Source organism: Mustela nivalis (genome assembly GCF_964662115.1).
Source record: "Mustela nivalis genome assembly, chromosome: 2".
NCBI classification, from domain to species: domain Eukaryota; kingdom Metazoa; phylum Chordata; class Mammalia; order Carnivora; family Mustelidae; genus Mustela; species Mustela nivalis.
Window position 1 is genome coordinate 3,771,538 of NC_139021.1, and position 27,426 is coordinate 3,798,963.

General features: G+C 57.5%; 1 protein-coding gene across 2 annotated transcripts in view; it reads left to right on the forward strand.

Moving 5' to 3' along the window:
- KCNK9 (potassium two pore domain channel subfamily K member 9) overlaps positions 1–27,426 on the forward strand; it is a 77,405-nt gene that overhangs the window by 44,368 nt on the left and 5,611 nt on the right. The gene's annotated exons all lie outside the window — the stretch shown is intronic.

Below are 27,426 nucleotides of genomic sequence, written 5' to 3' on the forward strand. Positions count from 1 at the left end.
CTCTGTCTCAGGGCCTTTGCACGGCTGCCCCTTAGTCATGGGGGTGGGGGTTGCAGCAGAACATGAACTAAGCACGCTCTCATCCCACTGTATAGTGCACTTTCTTACTGGGTTTGCTGTTCATTTTCTCCTTCCTTTTGCCTTCCCCAAAGCGTCTAAACATGCTCTTTAAATGCGTATTAAATGTCTGAATGCAGATGAAGGGCCCCGATCAGCTTCTCCCTTAAGCCTCCCACAGCTTGTCGGAGGCCAGTGGTATGGGGGGGCCTGGACCTTCCTAGGCCCCATCCCGGGACCGTTCCGCTGTGTGGCGCTCACAGCCCTCTGCTCGTGCCCTTGAACCTCGCACACGCGGGGAGAGGGGCCGAGGCTGTGGCGTGGCTGTGCTGGGGCTGCTGCTCAGGGTCGGCCCACTGGCCAGCAGCCCCTGCGAGAGCCGTGAGACACGCAGGAAGTCATCTCTGCTGGGGCAGCCGCACCCGTTACCGTGTGAGTTAAGCCGTACCAGTTAGTGTTCAGGCGTAGACTTACACCCGTTTCTAAGACTTTGTGTTTATCATTATCAGTCTTATCCTGTTTAAGATTCTAAAAGGCTGGAAAGACGGTCAGAGCGGCCAGGCGCCTACCGTTCATTGGCCTGGTCGTTCAGCCCATCTGTGAGCAAATGAACCCGGAGCACCTGCGACTCTCGCGTGTCGGGCCCGCCTGGACGCAGACACAGCTCCGTCTTCGAGGACACCAGTGTTTACGGCTGGGCCGCCCCTCACTGTTCTGGGGAGGCTTCTTCTGGATCCAAATCTGGGTCATTCATGAACAATACCGCCCGGGCCAACACAGAGCCCCCTGGCTGGCCGCTAGAGACCTCCCTCCTCGTTGACCTGGCGCTGGAGTCCCCGTGGTTCTTACTAACAGAAGTTCAGCAGCCGTTGACCTGTCGTCCGTCCGTCTGCCTGCGTCCCCCTGTCTTCTCCACAGGAGGCCGGGAGGGATTCAGAAACTGACGAATTTGGCAAAATGTCAGTTGTTGTTGGTCTCGGGCGTTGCACGCTGAACCAGGGCCGTCCATCTGCGGGGGCTGGCGCAGGGCTGGGCGGGCGCGTGGAGCCCGTGGGTCGGGGCGCGGCGTGTCGGCGGACGCAGATGCCCCATGCGGAGCTGTCAGAGGCAGAAGCAGCCTGCTCATGGCTTTTCCTGAGGGGCTCCCCCGTTCCCTAGACCCAGGCCTCGAACCCCAGGGGTGGTTCCAACCTGAGGAGGGGAGTGTTAGGGGTCTCCACAGGGGCAGGTCTGAGGTTCGGGGGACCCCTCTGGCTGCCTTGGGGGTGGGGGCTGGAGAGCAGGTGTGAGCCGCTGGGAGGCCCCGGGCACTGACGATGGACCGACCCCTCCCGTCTACCTCTGGGGGACTTCAGCAGGTAGGTGCCCAAGAAGCCTGACTCATTGGCCCCACGTGATGTGAGGGACCTTCCGGCTACGGCGGACCCCGAGACACAGGTGTGCTGGGCTGGCGGCGGGTCCCAGGTGCTGGGAGTGTGGGGGATGGGCAGGGAAGCAGTGCAAGGGCTTCTAACCGAACACCGACTCGGGGCCTCACGTCGAGCTCTGTGATTCCAGAGGTGGCGAGCTTCCCATACTCCCAGCCAGCAGCGGTTCAGGCCTTGATCAGCAGCGGGAAACCCAGGGCTGCGGAGGGTCCCAGTTCTTCTCCTGCGTGGCCTGGCCGCCGCCCAGCCTCCCAGCCTGCTCCTTGAAGGTCCCTGTCTTGTCCATGCTGGGGGTAGGCACTTCTGGCTTTTTGAACTGAATCCTTGAGGTGGATGAGCGCCGGCCTTTGGAAGGTTAAAGAATCCAGCCTCTTCTTGTAGGTGGTACCACGGGGACCCAGAGAGGGTGTGTGAGGTCACCAGAGTAGCACGGCATGAGTCTTCCCCCAACATCCATGCCCAGGGCCTCGCAGGCACCCTCCAGGGATGCTCTGGTGGGAGTCCTTGCCAAGGGGGCAGTGGTCCGTGGTTCCCATCTTAATTCTGAGGTGACTGAAGTACGCGCAGCGCAGGGAGGGAAGCGTCCTGGTGTTCGGACCCGATGCCAGCCTTCCTTCCTCCTGCTGCGCACTCAGGTGGGTTTGGCTGCCACCCCCCGTGCCACTGGGGCTGCAGAGCAGGCCTCTCGAGCTTTGCTTTCCTCAGCCCTGCATGGGGGGCAGCGATGCTCACCTTACAGGAATGTCGCGTCGAAGCCTCAGGACCCACGTGTATGGTCCAAGCCCACTCACTCACTCCCAGGCCCTCCCCGATCCGCCTCTGGCTGCAGATCCCTGCCCAGGAATGTTGTCTAAACCGTGGGCTATGATCCATTAGTGGGTCATGAAATCGAGTTAGTGGGTCACAGCTAGAATATTAAAAAATGAAATAGAATAATGGAATGGAACAGAATAACAGAACAGCAAGAGAGGGGGCCGCTCTGGAAGGGGAGATCTGTCCTCAGACGGGCTCTAGGCGCCAGCGGCTGGGACGCCCTGTGGCACCCAGTCGGTCCTGGGCTCCGGTCAGCCCTCCCGCTGCCTGGGCCTGACTGTCAGCTGTGACACCTGAGAGCTGGGGGTGGAGGTCAGGCCTGACCTGGGGACAGGGGCAGCACCAGCGCCCACAGCTCAGTGCCAATATTCCTCATCTGCAAAAGGCTTTGCACAGCCCCGGCCCTGCAGAATAAGAGTCTTAAGGCTGGATTCCTTTATGTGAGTAATAGTTACCAGAGGAGGCCAGAGTTGGTGTCAGGGAGCCCTCACGAGTGCCTCTGCTTCCCGCCCTGGCCTTTCCGGGGCTTGCCTTAGAAGCCCAGATGGTCCTATGTGGGCCGCCGCGCCTGGGACTTGGTGTAGCTGCAGCCAAGTCCTGATGGGAGATGGGTTTGCCGTCTCCTCCAGGGAGCCCTCTCTGGAGGGTCTGGGGGTCTGGGCAAGGGACACCTCTGCTGGCTCCCTGCCTCTCCTCCATGTCTGCTCCCACAGTCTAGGGACTGAGCAGGGCCGCCTTGAACCTGGCTTCCAGTGCGGGGCACTGGCTTCCCACTGACCAGCCCCAAACTCTTAGCTGTGGGCTCCCGGGGCTCCCAGGGCACCTGCACATAGTGTTTTCAGCAAGCATATGAATGGGTGAGAGACGGACGCTGCTTTCTCACCCTCTCGAGTGCTTCCCGTTGGAGCAGGACGGAGGCTTCCTGTAAGGGGGAGCCGTATGGAAAGACAGGATAGAACGAGGGGGCATTAGCATCCTCCACGCGACAAATGAGAAAACCTGTGGCCTTGGCTGGTTGGTTCACAGTACACGTGGGAGGCAGGAGGCTGGGGCCGAGGGCATGGGGACGGCAGGGGGCACGGGGGTCTCGCTGGGTTCAGGGCAGGTGAGGAGAGGCCTCGATGACCAGACCCAGGGTCTGGGCCTCTTTGGCAGGCCTGGGAAGGGCTGGTCCTTGGGTGTGTTTGAGCAGGGGGATGGAGCACAGCTGTCCCCTCTCCGACCCCAGGGCACAGGTCATGTACTTGGGCTGTCTGACCCTCAAACCTGCTCCCCTGCCAGACAGATGCGTCTTGGTGTCTGGGCTGGATTAAACCCTCCCCAGGGCCAGGAACCAGCCAACTGGAGGCCCCCGCATGCACGGGGTGGCATTTGGAGTGGCATGTTTGTTCCTTTGGGGGAATGGCATGGCAGGGAGGAGGCCGGGGAGCTGTCCGTGTTGATGGAGAGGGGGCTTGAAAAGTGGGCTTCGTATGAACCAATTTGGAAACCAAACTATGGCTGGGGTTCTCGGTCCACGTTCTAGAATCTTCTTTATTCTCACCCCAGCACCCTATCTCTGCAATGTCCCTCCGTCATGGGCTCTGGCTCAGGGCTAACTACCTCCCGCCCACCTACCTACCCACTCGGCAGCAGGGTCCCCTGGCCAGGTCCTCATTTGAAGACAGAACGAGGAGGGGCAGTGGGCCAGCACAGCCGTGCTCACCCCCCAATCCCACCCCCATTCTAGAATGTCCTGGAGAGGAGGGTGTTGCTGCCAAGAGAAAGGAGTTTCTCTCCCAAGGGCCCTAGTGCCCCCTGAGCTCGCTCGTGGTTGTGCCCCGTGCTCTGGGCACATAGCGGTTTGGCGGGGATGGGTGTGGAGAGACCCCAGTTAATGCACGACACGGCCGAGGGGAACAGAGGATCCCAGAGCCGGGCCCGGCGTCCCCCCGCCCCCTTCACTCCCCTCCCCCGCCCCGTAAGGAGCTGCAGCTCTGCGGTCTGTGCCAGTGCTGACGGGGTGGGCAGGCTAGCTGGCCGACAGGGGGCAGGGGTGGGGAGGGAAGCTCCCTGAGGGCCCTGTGCATCCAGGGGACCCTGCGGAGGGCCCAGCGGGCACTGTTCCACTGTTCCTCTGCCACCCGGAAACCTATGGGTCACAGGGTCACCTGACCCAGCGGGAGGGACGGAGCCCCTGCCTGGTGCCGGGCCCTGGGCAGGTGGACTCCCCCGCTCTCGCTCAATCCCCTGCCAGAGACAGGTTGCTCCGGCCCCAGGTAGGAAGGTCATTTTTACAAACGGCGACCCAGGGCGACATGTGATTCCTGACCCATGCGTTCAGTCAGAGGAGCGGCCGTGCGCTCCAGTGACTGGGAGTCCGTCACATGTTCCGGGGTCCCCAGACGTGAACGCGGCAGAGGTACGTCTGGTTTCTGTGGCTGCTGCTGTGACAGCTGCCGCTGGCCCCCTGCAGTTGCGCGTGCGTGAGGGAAGGAGCTGCTCAGTGCCAGCTAGGGCTTTAGGCTTTAGGGCTTTAGGCTCCGAGTTCCCGGGGCCTCAGTCCTACACGCAGAGCTCCGGGCAAAGGGCCGCGACGCCGGCCGGTACAGGGTCTGCAGGAGCTCAGGGGGACAAGCCGGCCACTGTCTCGGGGAGGGGAGCGTGGAGTCACGGGCTGAGGAAGGACGAGTGCACCCTGTCCTGGCGGCCGTCGGCAATGTGGCTTGTTCTGTGAATGGAACAGTGCAGTGTGGCGGGAGTGGGGGCATTTTTTACGGCGGGCTGAGGACAGTTAAGGAGGTGGGTCAGGGGACAGACTAGGGTTCCAGTCACCAGCTTGACCGCTGGCACACCTGGGGAGGGTACTCTGTGGCTGAGCTGACCACAGCATTGTTTAGGTCCACCACAACATGGGCATGGTGATGTGGTGCCCGTGGACCCTTCTGGAAGAGTCTGACTCTTCTGGGGCTGGAAGGAGCCCTGAGCCTAGGAGCCCCGTGATCTGAGCCTTGCTCAGAAGCCCAGGGGAGAGACGGGGATCAGGCGGTGGGAGGTGTGTGTTCGTGGGTTCACTAGAGGTGAGCAGACTGACCAGGCCAGACTCGGGACAGCGGCTCGGCCCCGGCCCAGGTCTGGTTGCCCCCGATGGTCTCTGTGTGCTGATGGCGCAGATCTGGGGTCCTCACCTTCTCTCTCAGGTTTGGACGCTATTCTCAGGAGCCGATGTCTGGGGCCCAGCTGGGCAGTCCTGGCAGCCGGGCTGGGGGCTAGTAGGTTTGGGGTCTCAGCTGGGCTGGCCACTCTCTGCTCCGTGGAGTCTCCCTCCGTAGGGCTGGGGTCTCGTTGTGCGGAGAGGCCAGGCCTGGAAGGCGGGCAGCGGGGCTGAGCCCCAAACCTAAAGGGCCTTCCCGCCTTCCCTTCCTCACGTCGGCTACGGTCCCTTCGGCTAAAACAAGCCACACAACGAGGCCCAGATTCCAGCCCCGCAGAGTGGTGCAGAAGGAGCCCCTGGCCGGCGCCGGGCAAACGGTCTTGTGATTCGTTGTCCTCTTTCGCCTGCTTGCTTGGCTCGGGGCATCAATTCAGCGGGTGGGCCTTGGGGTCCGCTGGCACTTGTGGGCAGAGAAGAGAGAGCACTAGCATTTCTTGGTCACCTACGAGACGCCAGGCGCTGTGTCGGACACATGTGCAAAATGGTCACGTGCATGTGGGCCCTTCACCTTCTCTGTGCCTCCACTTACACTTCTGCAAAGTGGGCTCAAGCCAGCAGCTGCTGAGGGGACCATGGTGAGAGTCACTGGGCCTAGCCCCTTGGCATCACTTGGCAGCGAGTAAGCGCTCAGCGAACGCCAGCACCCTATGTTTTATATGGAGGAAAGCAGAGCTCAGAGAGGTGAAGGAACTTGCCTAAGGGAGCACAGTTGGCTTCCAGGCTCCAAAGCTCAGATCCTCTCTGTGCGCCTCCCATTTATTGAATTCACATGGCACCGGACTGGGCCTGCGAGCTGCAGGCCTCCGTGTGGACAACGCTGCTTCCATTCGGTACAGTTAACCTGGCAGTGGATGCCCAGGAGTTACGGCTGGGCGTCCCTGTCCTAGGGAGCACGAGGCTCTCTTGGATCCAGCTGACCCTGCAGAGGGGGAGTGGCTGCTGCCTGGGCTGAGGGAACCCCAGGGCCAGGAGGGGGGTGCGTTGGGGACCACCTCCTCTGAAAGCCACCTGAGAACCCAGGCACATGTCCACAGCAGTGCCCGCCCTTGGCCGCTCCGGGGCAGAATTGGCAAAGAGGGAGCATCAGGCGGACAAGGAGAGGACTCTGCTCCTTTTTGGGGTCTGTCCCTGATGCCATATGAGGCAGGCCTGTGGGGAATGGGCAGGAGGTACCCCAGCCCGACTGGGGTCCTCTCACGTCCCTCACCCTCCCCATTCGCACCCTGGCCCCGTTTCATCCTCGGGTCAGAGGAGGAGATAAGACCCAACCCGAGTTCGAGAGGACGCTTGGGCTTTGCGGAGGTCTGATGACTGAAAGGGTGGCGGGGGTTATGGGCTCTTCTCCAGAGGACCTGAACGGCCGAGGGGACAGGCGGGACTCACAGGGCAGCACTGAGGGCAGTGACGGGGTGGGGTGGGGTGGGGGGCGGAATCTAACCAGTCATTGCCGCGGTGAAGTTCAGGTCACGAATTCTGGGCTCTGCTGTTAGGTGCGTTACTATCCTGATGCCTTGATGATAGATTGAAGCTTTGACCGTTATAAAACCTCCTTCTCGGGCTCTGGTAGAAATTTTTGTCTGACTCTGTTCTGTCTGATAGCAAAATAGCTCCTCAAGCTCTTTTGGATGGTTTGCCTGATATTTCTTTTCCGTCCGTCTTTTTTGCTTTAAACCTGGCATGTCTTTCCATCTGAAGTGTGTCTTTCATAGACGGCATGTCGTCCGGTCATCTTTTTGTGCGTTCTGCCAATCCTGCCTGTTGCATCGTAGTATGTCATCGGTTGCTATTCAGTTACCAATAAGGTAGGATTTAGCTCTGCCATCTTGCTGTTTGTTCTCTCTCTGTCTTTTTATTTTTTTTTGGTGCCTTGATTTCTCCATTCTTGCATTTTGTTTTTAAATAGCTATTTTCAAGTATAGAATTTTGATTCCTTTGTTGTTTCTTTTACTATTATATGGGGTTTTTTGAAATTATTTTTTTAGTAGTTGCCTTGGGGCTTATAATTTAACATCTTAGCTTTCAAAAGTATAGTTTGGATTGATACCAACTTAATTCCAGTGCTGTGCTGAATGCCCTGTGAGCACTGCTTCCCCTCTCTTCTGTACTATTATTATCCTACAAATTACATCTCTATATGTTATAAGCCTTTCAACACTGCTTTATTATTATGGCTGTATTCACTTGTTACCATTTAGTGAGACATCATTCTCATACTCGCCTGTAAGTCGGTAGATGTGGTTTCTTTTATTCTTTGAACATATTTGCAACAGCCGATGTCATATCTTTACTCATCTCTGGATTCCTCCGGGGGAGTTTCTACTGGCTGTGGATGGACCATACTTTCCTGTGTCTTTGTGCCTCTTAGAATTTCCTGTTCAAAACTAGGTATTTAGAATGATGTTGTATGGCGGCTCCGGAAATGAAATTCTCCCTCCACTCCAGGGTTGAATGTTCTTATTGCTGCTGCCTATGTCTGCTTGCCTTGTGATGTTCTTGGATGACTTCTGTAGAGTCTGTATTCTTCATCGCACATGGCTGTGATGTCTCTGCTTGGGTCGCTTTGCCGTCAGCTAATCACTGGATAGAGATTTCCTTAAATCCTTGAGCCAGTAAGTCTCCCGGTCTTTGCCAAGAGAATCTATGTGTGTTTTGGGGTACACAGTGCTCTGGCAGGAGGTATAGAGTCCCATCTTAGCCTCTGCTTTCCGCTGGTACAGTCTCAAGGTCACCCAGGAGTGAGACTGGGCCATCCCAAGTGTTTCCTGGGACTGTACACAGTCCTGTGTACATGTGGGGCCTTTTAGATTCCCAGGGGTATATCTAGGTGTTTCACAGTCTCCTATTTCCCAGTTTTTTCCTCTCTAGTTTTATGGTCGCCTCTTGTTAGCTCCACCTGGTAGTGCCCATTGGGCAACCGCAACATTAAAAAAATGGCTTGTGATTGTTTTCAACAAATGCCCTGAGGTTATGGTTTGTCACTGAGCAAGCTGTGAGTCAGATCAAATAAAGACAAGCCACAGGAATAGAACTCTTCAGGGAGCTGCCAGACAGGCCAAATAATGGCCGTTTGGGGGAGGGGAAAGCTCCAAACCTACTCTGCCCTCTCCTGCAGCTGCTGGATGCTGTTTTCCAGAGTTAGCATGACTGCTGGGCTGTTGGTTAATGCTTCCATGGGGCTGGGGACAGGGAGAAGGGAATAACCTAAGTTAAAACATCATGAAGCTTTCCTTTCTTACTGAAATTTAGTCTTTTTTTTTTTTTTTTTTGAATAAACAGTTCTTGGATTATTGCAAGTCTGCAGTTAATTTCCAGATTTCAAAACAGCTGATTTTGACACTTCTGGGAGCGTTCTCATTGTTTGGAGGAGCAGATTTTCTGGGGTCCTTACTCTGCCATTCTGGAAGTTGTCTGCCCAGCAGTGAGGTTCTATGACCTCAGAAAGCCCATTACGGCTTGGGTTCATCATCAGTAGCTGGGACCCACGTGACCTCTGAAGCATGTCTCTTCATCCAGGAGCATGGGAGCAATCATCTCTAGCAGCTGGGGGAAGAAGGTTCTTTTTAGACCCTTCCCTTAGGAAAGGGGAGGATGAATGACTTCTATTTTTTAATTTTTCACAGTGCTCAGCCCAAGGCTGGCATTTCATTGGTTTCTGGTCTTTTTATGTGGTAAGAATAAAATACCCAGGGCCAGAAGTGGTGTGCTTTTGGCTAAAACAGATGATTATTAGCAACAGACACAAACTGGAGACTGCTGGAGTCCCTATTTAGAATATTTAGGTGAAGAAATTATGGCATGTCTACTTGAAGCTTATGAGGAATTAAATACGATGTTGATGAAGAATTTTTGCCGGCAATATAATGGCCCACATATTTTCTTGGCTTTTTTTTTTTTTTAAGAATTTATTTAAGAGAGAGTGAGAAAGAGCTCAAGGGGGCAAGGAGAGGGAGAAGCAGAAGAGCGCCCGCTGAGCAGGAGCCCAATGTGGGGCTTGATCCCAGGACCCAGAGATCATGACCTGAGCCTAAAGCAGATGCTTTCTGGACTAAGCCACGCAGGCGCCCCTCCTATTTTCTTGTAAGTAGAGAAAAGAAGGCAACACAACTGCTTTTGTGTTGTTTGCTCTCAGCCCTGGAAGGTGTGTTCAGCGGAAGGACTTGGAGGAAACACGACCAGATGCTCACAGGGCTGCCTTTTGAAGTGGTGGGATTGTGGGTAATTTGTTCCTGTGTCCGTAGCAGTTTTAGAAAACTTGGTGATTGGCCACAGCGAGCAAGTATTATTCCCATGATTAGCCAGTTACAAAATGGGAGAAGCTAAGAAGTAGGAAATAAAATAAAGGGTAGTTGTAAGCCTAGGAGAGAAGTTAAGAAGGATTAGATCTCTGGGGACTTTTCCATTTCTGGTTTGGCGTTTCTGTTTTTGATCTCTGCAAGGTTAGGTGACTGGCCCAAGGTGGCGCAGCCAAGACACGGAGGAGGTGGTGCGAGAACCTGGGTCTTCTCTAATAGTTATGACAGGGTCACTATGAACACAAAGTGTCCCCCTTGGAGCTGCCAGTCTGCACCCTTCACTGGTGGTGGTCAGTGCCGGACAGTGATGGACACTGGACAGTGATGGATATTGGTGGTGACAGATTCAGGAGAGAGTCCACCCAAGCAACTGTCCCCTTGGCTTTTTTCAGGAAGGGTATCAAGGGCGATGCTCTGGTCAGGAATGATTTTCTCCCTGTGGGGCTAGTAGAAGGAAACTTTCTTTGGTGGGCTTTTGCTCAGGGAACCCCGTGGACTCCCGTACATCCTGCCGGGGCCCTGGGGGCCCGTCCACTCTTCTGTCTCACACCAGGCCCAGAAAGGACCATCAAGCCCAGGGCTCTGCTCATGTCTGGGCTGTGGCTCCCAGACCATGGTCTGGGTGGTTCCATAATGCTGATGCCAGGCTCGCTCCCTGGGTCCCCGTTCTGGAGGTCTGGGCCAGGAATCTGCATTTTGGTCAGCACCCCGGGGTTCCTGTGAATAGTTTGTGGCCATGCTTCGAGAAGTGAGCCAGGGAGTGCCGTGTGATGAGCTCCTCTAAAGGAAGAGCTTTGGGATTCGCAGAGAGATGTGGGGGTAGCCTGGGTCTGGCTTGTGACTCTCTCCCACTGTTGGGACACGCGTGTGCCTGGGGCTGGCTATGTGCATCATACGCGACGCCCATCTTGCTGGGCTGCTGGGGATGTGGCAGCGGCTTTCCCTGGGACACTGGAGGAGACCCGGGTTCAGCCAGGCAACCGTGATGAGAATGGGGAGTCCAGCGAGGCCGTCGGGGCAGGGCTCCCTGAACGTCCGCCCCATCCGGTCGGTGACGATGGCTTCCCACTCCCACACGGACCTGGATCTTACAGCAGACTGTCCTGGGAGGACTGTGCTCTGGGGACAGGTTTGGGGGGTGGGGCGGGGAGGGTGGCAGAGGAGATTAAGTTTCTGTTAACATTTGCTGAGGACCTACTGTGTGCTACAGGTCTGTGATGTCCTTTCTGGCCACTCGTGGTGCTCTGGGGAAGAAGCTCAGAGCCGACGGGCATCTGGTGCTACTTCCGGTGTCCGCGTGACTGTGGCCGTCACAGTGGCTCCTTTGTCACAGTTCAGGAGCTTGGCCAGGTTCCTCCTTGTAGCCCTTATGGCCACCCTGGGTGGCCTGACCCATCTTACTCCCAAGGGACAGAGGGGACGTGGAGACCCAGAGGCGACCTCTGTCACCCTAGCCCAGTGCTCTCCCCAAGCCTGTCCCTCAAGGCCACCTTCTCCAGCAGAGCCTCTGGGTGGCCAGCATCTGTGCGCTCCAGAGGCTCCGTGGGGCCCCCCACTGGCCACAGCCACAGAAACTGAGCCAGGCCCTCATTATCCCCAGGGTTTAGCAGGGACAGCCTGGCCCCCAGGCTGGGGCGGCTCTCTCTGTGTGGCCTCCTGGGCCGACGCTGTCCCCCTGGCCTGCACAGGCAGTTCCAGGACTCCGGGCCACTAACGAGACAGATGCCGGCCACTCTCACGGTCCAGGGCCATCCCTCATCCGCAGACAGCTGGGCAGCTGCTTTAATTAAAAGGGCTCCATGGCTCTGGGGAGATGATTGAGGCCAGCTTCTGTTTGTAAACGCTTCCCGCAGTGTGCACGGAGGTGTCTGGGCAGGCGCTTCTGTGCGGGGCCGGGTCCCTTTCTCAGGCTGGGGCTGGGCGTGGGGCGGGGCTCGGCAGGTGTCACCGGGAGTCAGCACAGCTTCTCTGGGACCTGGGGATCTCGGCGGCACACCCCAGAATTCTCTCCTCACACCCTCGTGAGGATTGTGCCTCTGCGAGCCCGGCAGCTGACTTAGAGGCTTCAGAATGGGGCTCCACGTAGAGTGTTGTCCTCGTGCTCGTCCTTACGCTGTGGTCATTCCCGTGGTCCCCGTCCCCGTGGCCACTGCGGTCACAGGCTCCCGGGCGGCTGGCATGGTGCCCGACACACGCTAGGTGTTTGGTAGTCCGCTGTGGAAAGAAGGAAGGAATTAAACAAGGTGCCCCCTGTGCCGGGCGCGGGGAAGGGAGAAATGACACAATGCTTTCATCCTCTGAGATGGGATGGAGAGAGAGGTCCCCGTCCCGGACGGCGACAGTCTGTTCCTATGGACGCGGGCGGACACCCTGACGTCAGCCCACCTCTTACCCCCTTCAGCACCTCCCAGCTGCCTCTTCCTGCCCAGCCTCCTTCCCTCCCCAGCCCCCACACCCCGCGGCTAGCTTCCCTCCTCCCCTGGGACCCAGAGCATTGCTCTTTCATATGTGGACAACCTGACCTTGCTCTGGCAGCAGGTCGCTCAAGGGAAAAGAGTTTGGGGCAGGCAGGGGTCTGGATTCGAGTCTCCACTTTGCCAGCTGGTCAGCCGAGTGACCTTGGCTGAACCCCCAAGCCTCAGTTTCCTGGTTTAAAATGCATTTGTAGTGGTTGTACCCACTGTGCACGCTTTGGGGTTTGGGAGCACCCGGCACCTGGCTGACGTTGGTATGCTTCTGGTGGTTTTGTTTTCACTGAGTCTCTCTTTGCACGAATTTACACTGTAGCTCCACTCTGTTCGGGATGCTGGGGACACGTAGGGCGGTGGACAGCACGGGGTCTAGAGTGCTCCATGCGGGGTCCCGCGTGCGTGACTCTGCCCACCCCGGCTTCCGGGGTCTGCATGCGGCAGAGGAACGATGCAGGCGGTGACTGACCTGGAGACCAGCAGGGCAGCCCCTGGCCACTCGGTCTGGATAGGCAGATCACGCCTATGTCCTTGGCAGTGCCCCTTGCACAAAGTCCTTGGAGGTTTCTGGCAAAACACAGGTCTTATACACACCGGGAGAGGGGCCCCTCACTGAGGAGTCCCAAGTGGGCCTGGCCTGCCTAGTGAACCTATTTATTTACAAACTACCTACTGCTCCCCCTGCTCAAGGATGCCGTTTACTCAAACTTTCCATCCCGTGCGAAACGGTGCCAGGGAGACAGACCTCACAAGGGACCTTCCTGGTCCTGCCCTTTGGCGAGCTGCCACCCCCTGTGTGCCAGGCATGGCCCCCAGGCTCCAGAAACAAGCTGGGGTTGGAGCCGGCTCTTGAGGTGTCCCTACTGGTCTGAGGGGGGTAGACAGGCTCCCCCATGCAGATAACCCAGGCAGCTTTTATAAAGCGCCCTTTAGAGGGAACAGAAGGGTGTGGGGCTTCTCAAGAGACGGCTGGTGACAGTGGACTCGTAGTCCCTGTGACGGGCAGGCCCCGTAGGGAATGGGGGCTCCAGGGAGGGCCAGGGCAGCCACTGGCCCACAGACACAAGTGCCTCTTTCTGAGATGATGAGGACTTAGCTGTATGGGAGGGCCTTTGCAAACACGGTCAGTTCCTCTTGTCAGATGCACTGGGATGCTGGCCTTTCAGAGAAGGGGAAAGTCAGACGCCCCCATGCCTTTTTCCCATGCCACCCTGCTGGAGCGCCCTGGTGGCTCGCTACCTCCGTCTGACCTCTCAGACAAGTCCCACTTCCTCGTGAATAGCATTTTCTTGGTTCCCAAAGCCATTTGAGCTTGAAACCACCAGCCAAAGGGAGCCAAGAAGCAGGAGTGCTTTGACTCAGCACCGTGGGTCCCCTCTACTGAGCCATTCCAGCCCGAGGCTGAGGGGGAAGGGGATGAGCCTGTAGGCAGGGTGTGGAGCAGAGGAGGGGTGCTCAAGGTCAGCAGCACAGCATGTGCAAAGGTCCTGAGGCGTAAGGCAGAGCAATAAGAATAGTGTGCACCTGGGACAAGCCCATGGACAACATTTACAGGGCATCTTGAGAACTGAAAGGCAAAATCAAAGCACCAGGGCGTCCTGGGAGAGGACCTTGACCTTAGGGAAGCCCATGTTTGGTACTAGTGTCTGTATGTCAGCCACTCCCAGGAAGCCTCGGGGGAAGGCACGCTGTGTGCTTGGTCTCTAGGACAGAGCAGTGGAAGCCTGGTCCTGAAGTCGGGCAGATGAACAGGAGTCGGGCCAAGCAGGTCTGCCTTGGAGCCCAAGTTTTTCCACTCTGCCTTGAGACTGGGGGACACCTTGGGTTCCTCTTATGTAAGGGAGGTCCAGGCTGCGTGTGTCTGTGCGAGTGCACGTAGGTTTCTCACAGGTGCTGGAGGCAGACTTTCCGGATGAACTTGGCGTGGGGTTCTGTGGTGATGGAGGCTTGTCCACCATGGGGTCGTACTTGCTTAGGCAGGCGACTCGGCTGAAATAGTTAATCCTCGCAACTTCAAGGGGCTGGCAGTATTATTATTCCTGATTTGCCAACATGGAAACTGAGACAGAAAGGCTACGCGCCAAACATTGTTCTAGGTTTTCATGTGCCCTCACATTTAGTGCGTGTTTACTGTTAAAAATGAGGCAAGTGGGGAAGCGGGCATGTAACATTCTTCAGTTTTTATCTTGCTCCTTTTTTTGTTGTTCTCAACAAAGTGCCCAGGGACACAGAGGGGTGTGTGTGTATGTGTGTATGTGTGCGTCTATGCACGCCTATCTGCATGGGTGTGTGCATGTGCCGCAGGTGGTGGGCACGTCTTTGCGTGTGCGTGTCTATGCACGCACAGGGTCTGAGATCCAGTTTTCTCCCCTGTGGGATGGACAGGAGCATCCCAGTGCCGGCCACCTGGCAGAAGGGAGGCCAGGATGCACAAGGGCTTGTCCGGGGGCTGTCTGTGTCCGCACCGAAGGCCGGGTTCTCCTCGGGTCTGGTGGGCAGTGTCTGTCTGCACCGATCTGCTTTTGGGGTTCGGCCTCTAAGCTGGTGAAAGGGAACATCTACGAATTTCTTACTGTAAGCCGTGCTGCGGTGCATCCCCATGTCTCGGGGGCTCAACGTGGTACATGGGGTGTTTCCTCTCCGTGCAGTTGCCGCGGGCCAGGAGGGCGCTGTTCCCGGTGGTCATTCAGGAGCTCCTGCCAGCCAGAGGCTCTGTCCTCCCGAGATCCTGAGTCCTCTGCATCTTTTGGGAGGGAGGGGCGGGGAGAGGGGGGGACAGAGAGGGAAGGGGAGAGACAGGAAAGGGGGGTGGAGAGAATCGTGAGGCCGCTGCTGATGGGCCAGGCCGGAACCCCGCCGCTAGCCCTGAGTCATACGGCCGTGTCCGTGTGCAGGGGACAGTGTGGGCCGCTGTGTGTGCAGGCGCAGGAAGAGGTCACGAATGTGGGTGGCGCCCGCCGTCGGGGCTGGAACCCACCCGCGTCTGTTGCTTCTTGACAAAATGAGCATCTCTCCACTCTCGAGGCCCTGGAAGCGGGTTTGCTGCCGTCAGGCTCCCGCAGGTGCTGAGCAGGGAACGAGTTCGGTTCTTCCGGCTCTGCGGTGCCCTGGTCTCTGCGGTGCCCTGGTCTCTGCAGGCCCTTCCTGCACGGCGGGAGCTCCACGGAGCAGCCCTGCGCCAAGGACCCAGTTAGAGAGGCAGAGTCCCAGGCCCTCAACCCTCCTGGCTCAGGCCCCACACGGTCCTGAGATCCCAGGCCGTCCAGTCCCTGTGAACACTAGAGCCCAAGAAGCCTCCTTTGAAAAGACGCATGTGCAACATCGCTTACCTTCAGTCAGCTCAGGAGGTGTCCCAGGGGCACAGATGTTCAGCTCTAGACGTGCACCCTTGTCTTTGCTCCAGGCCCTGGTGGCTCCAGGGGCTTGAATCATGCCCATTTCACAGATGAGGGACGAGGGTCTTGGCATCAGGCTCTGTAATTCCGTGTCACTTGGAGCCCTGTGTGTCCCGAGGTCCTTTTGGGATTCAAGCTGAGGAGGAGAGACCCGTCCCGGAGAAGGTGGCCTTTGCACGAAGGGCCCTTGGAGAGGGCAGGTCTCCATCCGGTGGAGGGCAGGAATGTCTGAACAGAGTGCTGGACCTGCCAGCACAAGGGGCTGTGGCCGCCCGCTTTGATCCCCTGCACTTAGAGCCAAGGGCAATTCAGCTTTCCAGGCTTTGCCTCTTCCTCCCCAATGTTCTTTCCGGTGTGAACGGTGTGAGCTCCACTCGGTCCTGCCCTCTTGTGCACTCCAGCGTACATCAGCCCTGGGAGACCCTCTCCGTCAAACAGAGGATGTATCAGTTGTTACTTAACGAATGGGCGTGAGGCCTTGCTTGATCTCATGTTTTCTCATTCGGCCCCAGACTTTCAAAAGTCAGCTACATTTTGTATACTTTTCCCCGTGAACTTCATTTTTTAAATGTGGGCTTGTTTTACCACATTTTCTTCTAGTTTCTTTTTTTGAGGGGGTGGTTTGTACTGGGTGGGGAGGAGCTTTCACTGGGAAGGGTCACAAGAGGCAGGAAGGAAAAGGCAGGCTTCCAGCATGTTCTGGAAGGTGCCAGTGCCATCGTCCCTGCAGTGGGACTGGGGCTGCGTTGTGGTTTCAGGGGCCTGTGGCAGGAGCTCAGGTCGGGGGAGATAGGGACCTCTCCTCACCTAAGCGGGGGAGTAACAGCGGCCTCTGCACACCGGAGCCGGGTAGGGTGGGGGGTAACAGCGGTCACCGGCAGAGGGCAGCCCCTCCCCCAGAGAGGGGGTTTTTAAGGCACTTAGCTCAGTTCCTGGCCGAGCCAGTGCCTGTCCACCGCCGTGGTGGTTGTGGTCAGCGGCTCCTCCTTAGGACTGTCACTCTGCCATGGACGGGTGGGGACTTCTGATGAGAGACTCAGCCCAGGACCGGTGTCCCTTCGGGAAAGCATTAATGGCTCTTCCATCTGCTGCTCCGGCTCTGGACGGGCCCAGGGAGACCCCGGCTGCGGCAGGACCGGGTCCCTGTGGCCCGAGAGCGCCCGCCAGAGGGCGCCCGTGCCTCTTCGGTGGCTGCCGGCTGTCCGCGGAGCAGACGCCGGAGGCTGACTGTGCGGACACGGGAGAATGGCCGGAGGGACGGACGGAGGCGTCCAGCCAGTCTCAGCCCCTCACACGCTTCCCTGTCCCGTGGCGGAGGCAAAGTGGTCTGGAGGGTGCTGGCTGGGCCACCACCTGCTGCCCCCAGCCTGGTCCTCACCACTGGGCCGGAGGGTGCCACTGGGCGCGGACTCTGCCCCTGCAGCCCGTGCTCCCCGAGCTGCGCGCCGGGGGCCTTCTGCTGGCCGAGGTCCCCCGTGGCTGCTTCAGGGCTGATGTCTGTCACCCGTGTCCGCAGGACCCAGCGGGGGTTGGTTAAGGGAGCCCAGACACCGTGGGTGCCGACAGGGGAGCGGTCCTCAGACGGAGGGCCAGTGTTAAGTCTGCGTGCCCCACCCCGCCCCTCCCGAGCAGACCCACGGGGAGGGCGATGCTGCCCAGAACCTCGACTTCCCCAGAGCGGCCTCCATACCCGCCACCCCCCGAGCCCCTGTGGCCAGCTCGGCGCCGCCTCCCAGAACCGCACAGACCCCAGACCTCCGCCACGCCCCCTTCCCTCATGCCCAGGTAGAAAGAAGGAAGAGCTTTGCTTTAAAAACAGTGGCTTCTTTACTCTTTTCATTGAAGGAAAATTCATACAACAAAGCTCACTCGTTAGCACCTTCGGTCCAGGGGCGTTTCGTACATCCGCGGACGGGTACAACCACCTCCTCCGCCTGGTTCCCAGACGATTTCCTCTTCCCCCGAGAGGACTCTGGACCCCGCAGGCGTCCACTCCGTACCCCACCCCCCTCCCGCCCCCAGCCTCGGGCCCCCCTCGTCTGCCTCCTGCCTCTGGATTTGCCTGTTCTGGGCCCTGCCGGGGATGGAGTCCGGCTGGGTGCGTCCTTCGTGTCTGGCGCCTTCCCCTTAGCGCAGCATTTCCGGGCTCACGCACGTCCTTCCCTGGTCGGGTCAGCCTCCCTCCTCAGGGCCGAGCAATACTCCGTCGCAGGGAGGGACACCATTCGTCCACCCCTGGGTGGACATGTGGGTCGCCGCTCCCTCTGCGCCGCTGGGAGGAGCGCCGCTGTGAACGCGGGGCTCAAGTATTTGAATGCTTGCTTTCAGCTCTGTGGGCTCTAGACCTCAGAACTGCTAAAAATAATTTTTAAAGAATGTATTTCTCTGCACTGAGAGCAGAGAAGGCCGCCGAGCCACCACGAAGCCCAGCTTCGTGTCCTACTGACGTCCAGGTGGGCACCTCCAGGCGGAAGCTGTGTCCCCTGCATCCACCTGTCCCCACCGCCCCCCGGCTGCCCGATTCCCGCCTTGCAGGGACGTTTTAGGGAGACACACGGGGCTGCCCAGGCTGCTTCCTCATTCATAAATTGGGATGATAACACTTCATTGGACTGGGTCCTCACATCATGAAGGAAGAGCCTGGGCTGGGGTTTCTGGGCGTCCGCGGTCTGAGAGGCGCTCCTGGGGTGACCACAGAGCAGCGAGATGACGCGGTGTCCGCTGAGCTGCGGGAGTGGGCGCCAGGGAGCGGTGCTGAGTGACGGGCTCCCCGTGGCCAGCTCGGGCTGTGTCCCCCCCCCCCCCCCCGGGCACCCCACGTCCCTTCTGCCCGCCCTCGCATAGCGCAGAGGAGGAGGAAGGCCGGTCGGGAGCTCCTGTCAGAAACCCACGCCTTATAAGCTTGTCTGTTTTTCAAAAATAAATTTTTAGGTTCCCTTCCCCCCCTTAAGACATAAAATGAAGGGAAACCAAAAGGGAACTATTTGGGAAATCAATAATAATTTTAAAAGCCTACGAGGGAACCGTGCTTTCATTAAAGAAAACCCCCCATCTGCCAGGTTTTCCTGCAGAGAACACGGGGTGCCAAACCTGTGAATAAGCAAGTCTCAGGGGCTGCCTCATGGCTCCAAGAAGGGCTGAGGGCTTGGCACCTGGAGAGCGAGGGCCCTGGGTGAAGAGCCTCTGTGTTCTCATCTGTGGAATGGGACCCCGCGTGCGGGAGTGGAGCTCCCCACAGGGCATTATAGGAGGGGCTGCGGCCACCCGGCAGGTCTGTGCCCGCCTCGGTGTGGCTCTCCCGTCTGTGTGGGGGCAGGGCTGGCCCCGGCCCACGTGGGGAGGTGCCGCCATGGGCAACGGCACCTCTTGCTGCCTCAGTCTGTGCATGTGCGAAGTGGACCGACTGGTGGTCACTGCCCCAGCGGGCTCACGGCCACGGAGGGGGGGGGGCAGTGACGTGTGGTGGGGCTCACTGACCTTCACTGGCCCTCCCGCCTCCCCTTTCCTGCCTTCTGTCCTCTGGTTCTTGTCTCCTTTCCCCCCGTTTCTGGAGCATCATGACCTTGGTTTTAGACAGACAGATGGTCTGTTTTATTTTGTTTAATTTTGTTTGGCCTGTGCTACGTTTTAAAATGCCTAATTAGATACCAATTAGATTCCACATTAAAAAAAAATTGGTATTTCCAGCTTCTCCTTAAAAGTCAGGAAGTTGAGTCGCCCTGGCCTCTGCCCTGTGGACGGGTTGGGGCGCAGCTTCCTTCTCAGAGGCCCGAGCTGTCCCCTGGGCCGTGCACCCTCCCCCTGGTTTGCTCACCCCCTCCCCACCATCTCCCTGCAGATGACCCAAGGCGCTTGTAAGAGAAGCCACTTTAGGTGCAGGGCGTGTGGGCGGCAGAGGGCTGTGTTGTCCATACAAAACCCCTCTTCATTGTGTGCAGTCGTGCTAAAGTGTAGAGCAGGTGAGAGTTCACCAGTCATGATCAAAACACTGGCTGAAGCCCGAAGACTTATTGGGGAACAGACCGACTGTAAGTAGGGCTGACTCTGGGCTGGGCGCAGACTCGGGCGGAAGGATACACCCCATCCCTCAGGTTAGGGAATTCTCTGTGGTTGTGCTCGTCCTCATGGTGCTGAAATGACTTCAGTGGCTCCGGACATCACACTCTAGCACCCTCCTACTCTGTCAGGAAAGTGCAAAAGGTTTACAGGTTCAGGGCTTGGCTGGCGACCCAGTCAGAGCCCACAAGAAGCATCGGCCCCTCTTGGTTTGAAAGGGAGACCTGCACATAAGTCCAAGGTCATGTGGTGGGACCCAGTTTCTGTTACATTGCAAGAAGGGTGACCCCACCTGGGGCAGCTGCACCAAAGGGCATCCCTCTCTGATGAACGTGGACAAGCTTTGTAGTATCAGGGAGGGACTGCTTTACTCCGTAGTCCAGAGAGAAAGCCCTGGCTTAGAGGGTCGAGGTGGCTTTCCCAAGGTCATGGTCAGTAAGTGGCAGATGGCGCCTGATACAGACCTTGGGAGTTACAGACCCTCCCCAGGAACTCTCAAGAACCCTTCCTGCCCGCTCTCCACCTCTCCGTCCCCCATGGGCCCCATGAGTCATGTTCCTTTTTGGTGTTTGCAGACACCTGGGTCTTAATAATCATGTGGCGCTCGTTCGGAGCAAGACCAGGGCCGTGGGAGGGAGGATGAGTGGGTTGCTTGTTGCATTCTGAAGTGGGGAGCCAGCCAGGAAGCACACGGGGCTGAGGGCAGCTCCCCTCCCTGCTCAGAGCCACCCTGAGTCACTCTTTAATGGAAAATGCGCCTATTTTAATTCCTATCAGCACAAAAACCTTGTGTGTCCTTTATAAATATTTCATTCTCTGCCAGCAGCGAGTTCCCACTGCCCAGTGCCTGGGTAGAGCCACCTCCCTCCCTCCGCAGGGCGATCCGTCCCTGTCCCAGGTGACTCTGGGCCAGAGCTGACGGCCACGACCACCCTCACTCAGCCCCGGCTGGGATGGTTGCTGTCACTCAGGCAGCAGCCCAGCAGCCCCTGCACTTGACAAAAGAGAATGAGGGTGCCTGAGGAGAGAGGTGACCACCCAGGGCCCCTGAAGGGCAGAATCAGGTTTCCAGCCTAAGCTAGCCTCATGCTGGGGGCCAGTCTTGTCCCCTTCAGTGCGGTGTCCTGGAGTGGGAATTCAGAGGTAGGTTGATCTCTTCTGGCCGGGGAATCAGGGCGGGCTTCAGGGAGGGGTGGTCCGTATCAGGGAAGCTTGGCCAGCTGTGTCGTGCTAAGCTTGGGGAGGTCATTTAGGCTCGCTGTTGATGGGCCCAGGTTCCCAGGGAGCTCTAGGGAGCCACAGACAGTTCTTGAGCACTGGCGTGTCAGGAGCGAGGCTGGTCCGTGACCCACAGAGCCCAGCTGCCTTCCTTATTTTTCCCAGTGCAGAGCGCCCGCCGGACACTCACGGCATCTTTAGTGAAACACTGCCCAGAGCAGGAGCAAGGGCTGGGTAACTTCTCATACCTACCTGGTGGCTGTCAACTCCGGGAAAGTCTCGTAGGAGCCAGCCAAGACCACAAGGCGTCTCTTGCAAGGGAGGGCTGCCTTCTAGCCATGGCTGGCTCTTTGGGGAGCCCCAGACCCAATAGAAATGCTTAGTTTTCTGACGCTCCGTCCCTGTATCTCTCCCTTCTAGAAAGCTGGGGCCTCTTCGTTTTATCTGTCACCCAGCTGCGGTGAGGAGACGTGGGCCTTCTCAGCAAGCCTCTCCCAGGACAGGTCAGGGAGGCCGGCCAAGTATACTGATGGGGCCATGAAACCAGCTGGATGAGACAGTGTCTTGGACAGAGCTGCCCCTCCCAATCCCAGGCACCCTGGGCTCAGTGGTGGGCTCGGGACTGGCCATACTTCCCAGGCAGAGCCCGGAAGGCAGGAACCATTCATTGGCCGGTGATGCTTCCATCTTGGTTCCGCACGCCTCCCCTGTGCCGTACTCCGGGATCTCAGAGGTGCGTCGGGCGTGGTCAGTACTGCCCTCAGAGCTCACGATCTGGCCAGAATGCAGTGGGAGGAAGGAAGGGGAGGGCCCCCTGCCAACGGCCTGGCCCATGGTGGCCTCAGCTGGGATCCTCATGCAGGGTTGCTTCGTGTCTGTGGGTCAGAGCAGTGCGGTCTGGGGGTGGGGCTGCCCTGGAGGGCCCCGGGCCCCACCCTGGCCCCCGGCCCCGCTCAGTGCCCACCTCTAGGTATCATCACCAGGGGTTGAGGGTCCCTCCAGGAGTTTGGGGACACAGCTGCTCGCAGGCCGGGGACCTGGGGATCTGACGAGAGCCCGTTGCTCATTCCAGCCTCATCTCTCTTCTGTTTCACAAATGGGGAAACTGAGGCATCTTGGGATGGGGCAGAGGCAGAGCAGAGTCCACAGACAGCTTTTCAAAGAGGGGTTTATTGGTTTTATAGTCCGTTGGCCCTTTTCAGATGTGAAGTTTCAAAAGCCCGTTGCTGGCCTGCTGTGTGGCGTTGGGGTGGCGTGGCTGCCTCGGGGCCTCGCTTTGCCCCTCTGAGCATGGGGAGGCCGGCCTTCTCCAGCACTGACTTCACGCCTCCTCATGACGAATAACCTTGCAGCTCTTAGAATGCCCCAGCCCCTCCTGGGCTTAGCTCATGGGCACCGTCCTGGAGTGGGGGTTCATGTGCTGGAACCTGGGGGACAGGGCCCAGGGCCTTCTTTCAATTCTCCTAAAGCTTCTTCCCCATAAGCACCCGCACCAGCTCCACCTTCCCGCTCTGCCTGCCCTGCTCTTAGCGCTCCTGGTGGGGGGGGGGCAGGATCCTGGGGCTCAGGACTGGTTCTGGGCCCTGCCCCCTTCTGACAGAGAGGGTCCAGGCCCAGGGAGAGGGGCTGATTGGTAAAAGCAAGACGGGGCCTGACGCACGGAGCAATGTCCAAACGTCCGATTTCTAGCCGGGGTGGGCAGCCTGAGCAAACTCCTGTTCATCCATCAAAACCCCAAAGGCTCCTTAGAGGCAGTAACCCCAAGCTGATGTCCCAGGCCGAGCTGGGTGCTCCTCTGTTCTTCCCTGGCCTCTGGCATGTACCCGGCAAAGCAAAGGATTCGGACACTGTGCTTTGCCTCCCTGGGAGCTGGTGGTCAGGTCTCTTCCTGATTCTCCAGCAACCCACACAGGGCCTGGTCTGGGGAGGGCTGTAGGTGGCATTCAAGCCCTGGTCCCGCCTTGCACACTTCCTGGGCTCCAAGCTCTGGATGTACCACTCAGGGGAGCAAAGCCGGGTCTCAGGAGCTGGGGTCCCTCCAACAAGGACTCTGCTGCCTCAGGGCACCATGGGCCCTTGAGTTTGATTCAGACCTGCGTCCTTATCAGCTCCGGTGCGGGGCCAGGAACCTGTGAGCATCTCTAGGGCGGGGCCTTCACTTGACCCAGTGCCACTCCAGTCCCTCGCGGCCAGCCCTACGGCCCTGCGCAGACACTGCTGGGGGGAAGGATGGGGGCCAGAGCCTGCCCGGGCTTGGGAAGCTGGGGTGACACCCGGCGCTCAGGGGTGAGGGAAGCAGGCTGGGGAAGGTGGGATGATGGGGCAGCCCCTCAGACAGACTCCTGGGTGCTTTGTCTGAGCTCCCGTGTCCTGGATATTGGGGAGCATGGTGTTGGGGTGCAGCACTGAGGGCTGCTTTTCAGACTGTCCGTGCAGTCACCATCCTGGTCAGCGGTCCCCATCCCCGGGGACCTGGCCCCTTGTGGCCACCCAAGCAGCCTATCAGGGCCAGCACTGAGGCCCGTGAGCAAGTCTGTCTGTGACCCTGCACATGCAGAAAAACCAGCAGGAAGCGGGGCAGGGGACACAGCTTGGTGTGGATGGACGCTGCGAGCTGCTGCGTCCCCTGGGTGCAGGGAGCTTTGCACACAGTGGCCCAGCCGGTGGGGCTTGGGGGTGATGCTCGTGCTGGTCAGTGCTGGTCGCCTGCAGGACTGGCAGGCCCAGGGCTGGGGAAGGACGGCCCCAGCCCCCGCAGGGCGACGACAAGGTGCTCTCCTCTCCCTTTCCCAGCCTCATCCCCCGCATCCAGCCTGTGAGTTGAGGGATGCTGCCGAGGTCACACGGCAGTGGTCCAGAGGCCTCCGTCGGGGATGATGTGGTTTCGGTGCCCGGTACATGCCTTCTGAACGCTGTGGAAATCATGGTTAGACATTGCTTTGCCAAAAGGATGAGTTACTCATTTGCAGTGGTGGAAGGACCAACGGTCTTGTCCTAGGTGGGATTCCTGAGGTTACGTTGCCCCTGTAGGGCTCGGAGGTGGAGGAAGAACTTGTTCTGGTGCCTGGGGGGCCTGGAGACTTAGTGGGAAGACCGGAATGGGGAGGTAGCTATAGCTTCTGGGCTCCCAGGACTGGTCCTAAGTGGGGTTTAGGGATACAGATGATCAAGAACAGGCAGGTTCGCCTGGGGGTCCTCCATGGCCTTGACACCCATGCCCTCAACCTCCGTCTAAGGCCCCCTCGTCCTGGGCACTGGGAGGGCCCTCATCATGGGCTGGCTGGCTGGAGGCCCTTGAGAAGATTTTGGGGGAAAGGAGTCCTTGTGGATCCCCCGTGACAAGCACAGGGCCTGGGACACAGTCAGTGGTCTAGACACGTCTGAATGGAAAACGTTGGAGCAGATGAATATGGCTCCCAACCCAGGGAGACCAGAGTGCGTCCACCCAGCCAGTCGCAGACGAAAAGCCTCATCTTTTCAGGACTGAGTTGTCACACAGGTTCTGTGAGAACACTGGAGATCTGTACCGCTGTCCTCTGGGGAAGGAGAGGCAGTCCTCCCCGAGTCTGGGGTGGGTACATTTTGCAGCTCTCCTCTGACCCCAGTACCTTGTAGGCAGGATGTACGCTCGTGGGTGATAAGTATGTTCCAGCATTCCCTGCAGCTCACCGTCAGGGTGCACACCCTGTGCCTCGAGTATTGTCTGCGTGCGTACACACATGTACTACATGCAAGCCATCCGTCCGCAAAGGTCGGTGCGCTGTGGCTGTATTGTGTATGTGGTTTAGGTACTGGTGTCATGTACATGGTGTGTGTGCCCGTATGTTCCCGGTGCAGGTGTCCCTCTACCTGCTCATATACTGTTACGTTCCAAAGGCATGTGTATATATTCTGTGGGAAGTACCCATAGACGCGACGTCTGTGTATCGCACAATTTAGGCATACTCTGTGTGTACACGTGATAGATGCAGACCCGTCCACATGCAGTGCCCGCTGCGTTGTATCCGAGCAGAGACGGTGAGCAGATCCAGTGTACAGTAACATGGAGTGTATCCGTTAGGGCCTTTGCAGGAAGTAGCACTCTCAATCTGAGAATTCAGCAGGCTATTTATAGACTCTTCTGGAAAGTGTGGGTCTGGCGGAGGGAAAGCAATCCAGGAGGGTGTGGCATTCTGGATGAGCGATGACGCAGAGCTGTCTGTGTGTCCGGGAGCAGTCACTGAGCTGTGGACCGCAGCTGTGAGCCTGCTGGCAGGGGTGGCTTGTCGCCAAGGTCCTCACCTTCCTCCCTTCCTCTGACCTCCTGACCAACTAACTGGAAACCAGAGAGCAGGGAGGAGGTGGGTGCGTCCGGACGGGGAACTTGAAGACATCCCGCCTGGCTATCTCTTTCCGGGAAGCATTGCACACTTAGCAAATGGTCTGCCATTGTGGCGAGAATGCTCCAGGGCCCAAACCATGGGGCCATAGATATATTCATGTGGAAGGCCTGGAACTTTGGGGTGTTCACCTCCCACACTCTGTCACGCACACACCTACTAAGGCATGACCCCACTGTAATGGAGCAGTGAGATATACCATGGGGCGTCAGAATGATGGAGTCCGTTCATTCTGCAGAAAGACAGATGGCAGGCGACCGGACACGGGGTTTACAGACATACCACTGTCCAGCCATGGGAAGGAAACTGCTTCTGACCATCACTGCTGGCAGGAAGGGGTGGGGTCTGGGCACCCCCGGGGCAGGTTTGGACCTGGTCAATGCCATGTTGGTTTCCTCTAGAAAATGTATCACATCTGGAGCCGCCAGGTAATATTACCACCTGGAGCCGCGAGCTAATATTACCACCTTCGTCAGTTTCCAACCACCTGCCGGTTTCCACCCTCCATCTGGCTTTTGTGTGAGCCATGCAGGTGAGCTCTCTGGAGATACAGTGGGATTCCCACCCCTGCATTTTGTATAAATATAAACCCTCTTGTTTACCAAGATGTGCTTCTTTCTTTCCTGAAGACCTAAGCCTCCATCTGGCATCACTTCCCTCTAGGAAGAAGAACTTCTTTGGTAATTATTCTGTGCAGATCTACTGGTAGCGGGTTTTCTTGAATGTAAAAATGTATTTTGACTTCATTCTTAAAGGATATTTCCTGTGGATGGACAATTCCGGGGACACGGTCTTTTTATTTATTTATTTATTTATTTTAAAAAGCTCCTTGAAGATGTTATTCTACCATTTCCTGGCCCCCATTGTTTATGATTAGAAGGAAGAGGTATTCGAATTGTTCTCCAGGGGATACTTTGTTTCTCTCTGGCTGCCTTTAGGATCTCTTGGTTTTCAACAGTTTGACTCTGATGTGTGCTTTTGTGTTTATCCTACTTGGAGTTCACTGGGCTTCTTGAATCTGTAAATCTGTGTCTTTCACCAAATTTGGTTAATTTTGGCTGTTCAAATTTCTTTGGTCTTTTCTCTTTTCCTTCTGGGATGCCTTTTGATGCTCTCCTGAAGGTGTCTGAGGCTCTCAGAATTTATGATGATTTGTATTGCTCTCTGTTCGTCAGCTTGGACTTCTATTGCTGCATTAGTCACTCTCCCATTACCTTTCTCTTTCCCTCTTCTATCCTTCCTGGCCTGACTCCAACTTCATTTTTCCTTTTTTTTGCAAGGATTATGGGGTTTTTGAGGGGCTGGAGGTCAGTGATGGCTCAGGAGGATTGAGGACCAGAGAAGATGAAGAGAAGGCATCTCGGAGGCAAACAAATGATGTCTTCTCTCTAGTAAGAGTATGGACCCTGGGGCAGGTAGGACATGGCACAGATTCCTGCCAGGGAGGGACAGACAGACCATAAGTGATAAAGACTTGGTAGAGAGGTGTGGCCTTGGGCAGTCAGATGAAGTTTCCTGTGGGAGACTGTAGGGACCAACCAGACCCCAAGACCTCTACCCCCTTGCTCACTGAGTACCAGGCCCTGGACTAGGTGCCGTCTGACTCAGCAGATCTGCACAACCCCACCTGGGAAGTATTATCCCATGTAACAGAAATTAGGGTTGGAAGAGGTTGCCTGGTGTCCAAGATAGTATAGCTGGTTAAAGGACTAGGAGCCTGTGAGCATATGGCCTAGGGTAACGCCAGGGAAGCCTTTCTTGATGGGGCAGGATTTGAGATGTTGGAAGGCCATGTTCTTCCTCCAACATCTTGGTCCAAATACTGCCTATGATTTGAGGTCCAGTTCCTTCCTTCCTTCCTTTCTTACTTTCTCTTTCTGGGCAGTATTAGTCCCAGAACTTGAACTAGAGCTTACTCTGAGTCTCACGTTCTTCCAGCCATGTTGTACAGACCCTGTCCTCGCTCTGATATTATTACTAAGTAGCTGAAGGATTCCTGGGGGGTAACTGCATCTTTCTAGCACCCCATCCTCATTCTGAATGGGCAGGAATACGGACTCAACTTTGCACAGTTGACATAGGGGTTTGATGAAGTGATGTGCTTTGAAGTTTCATGAAGAATTTCAAA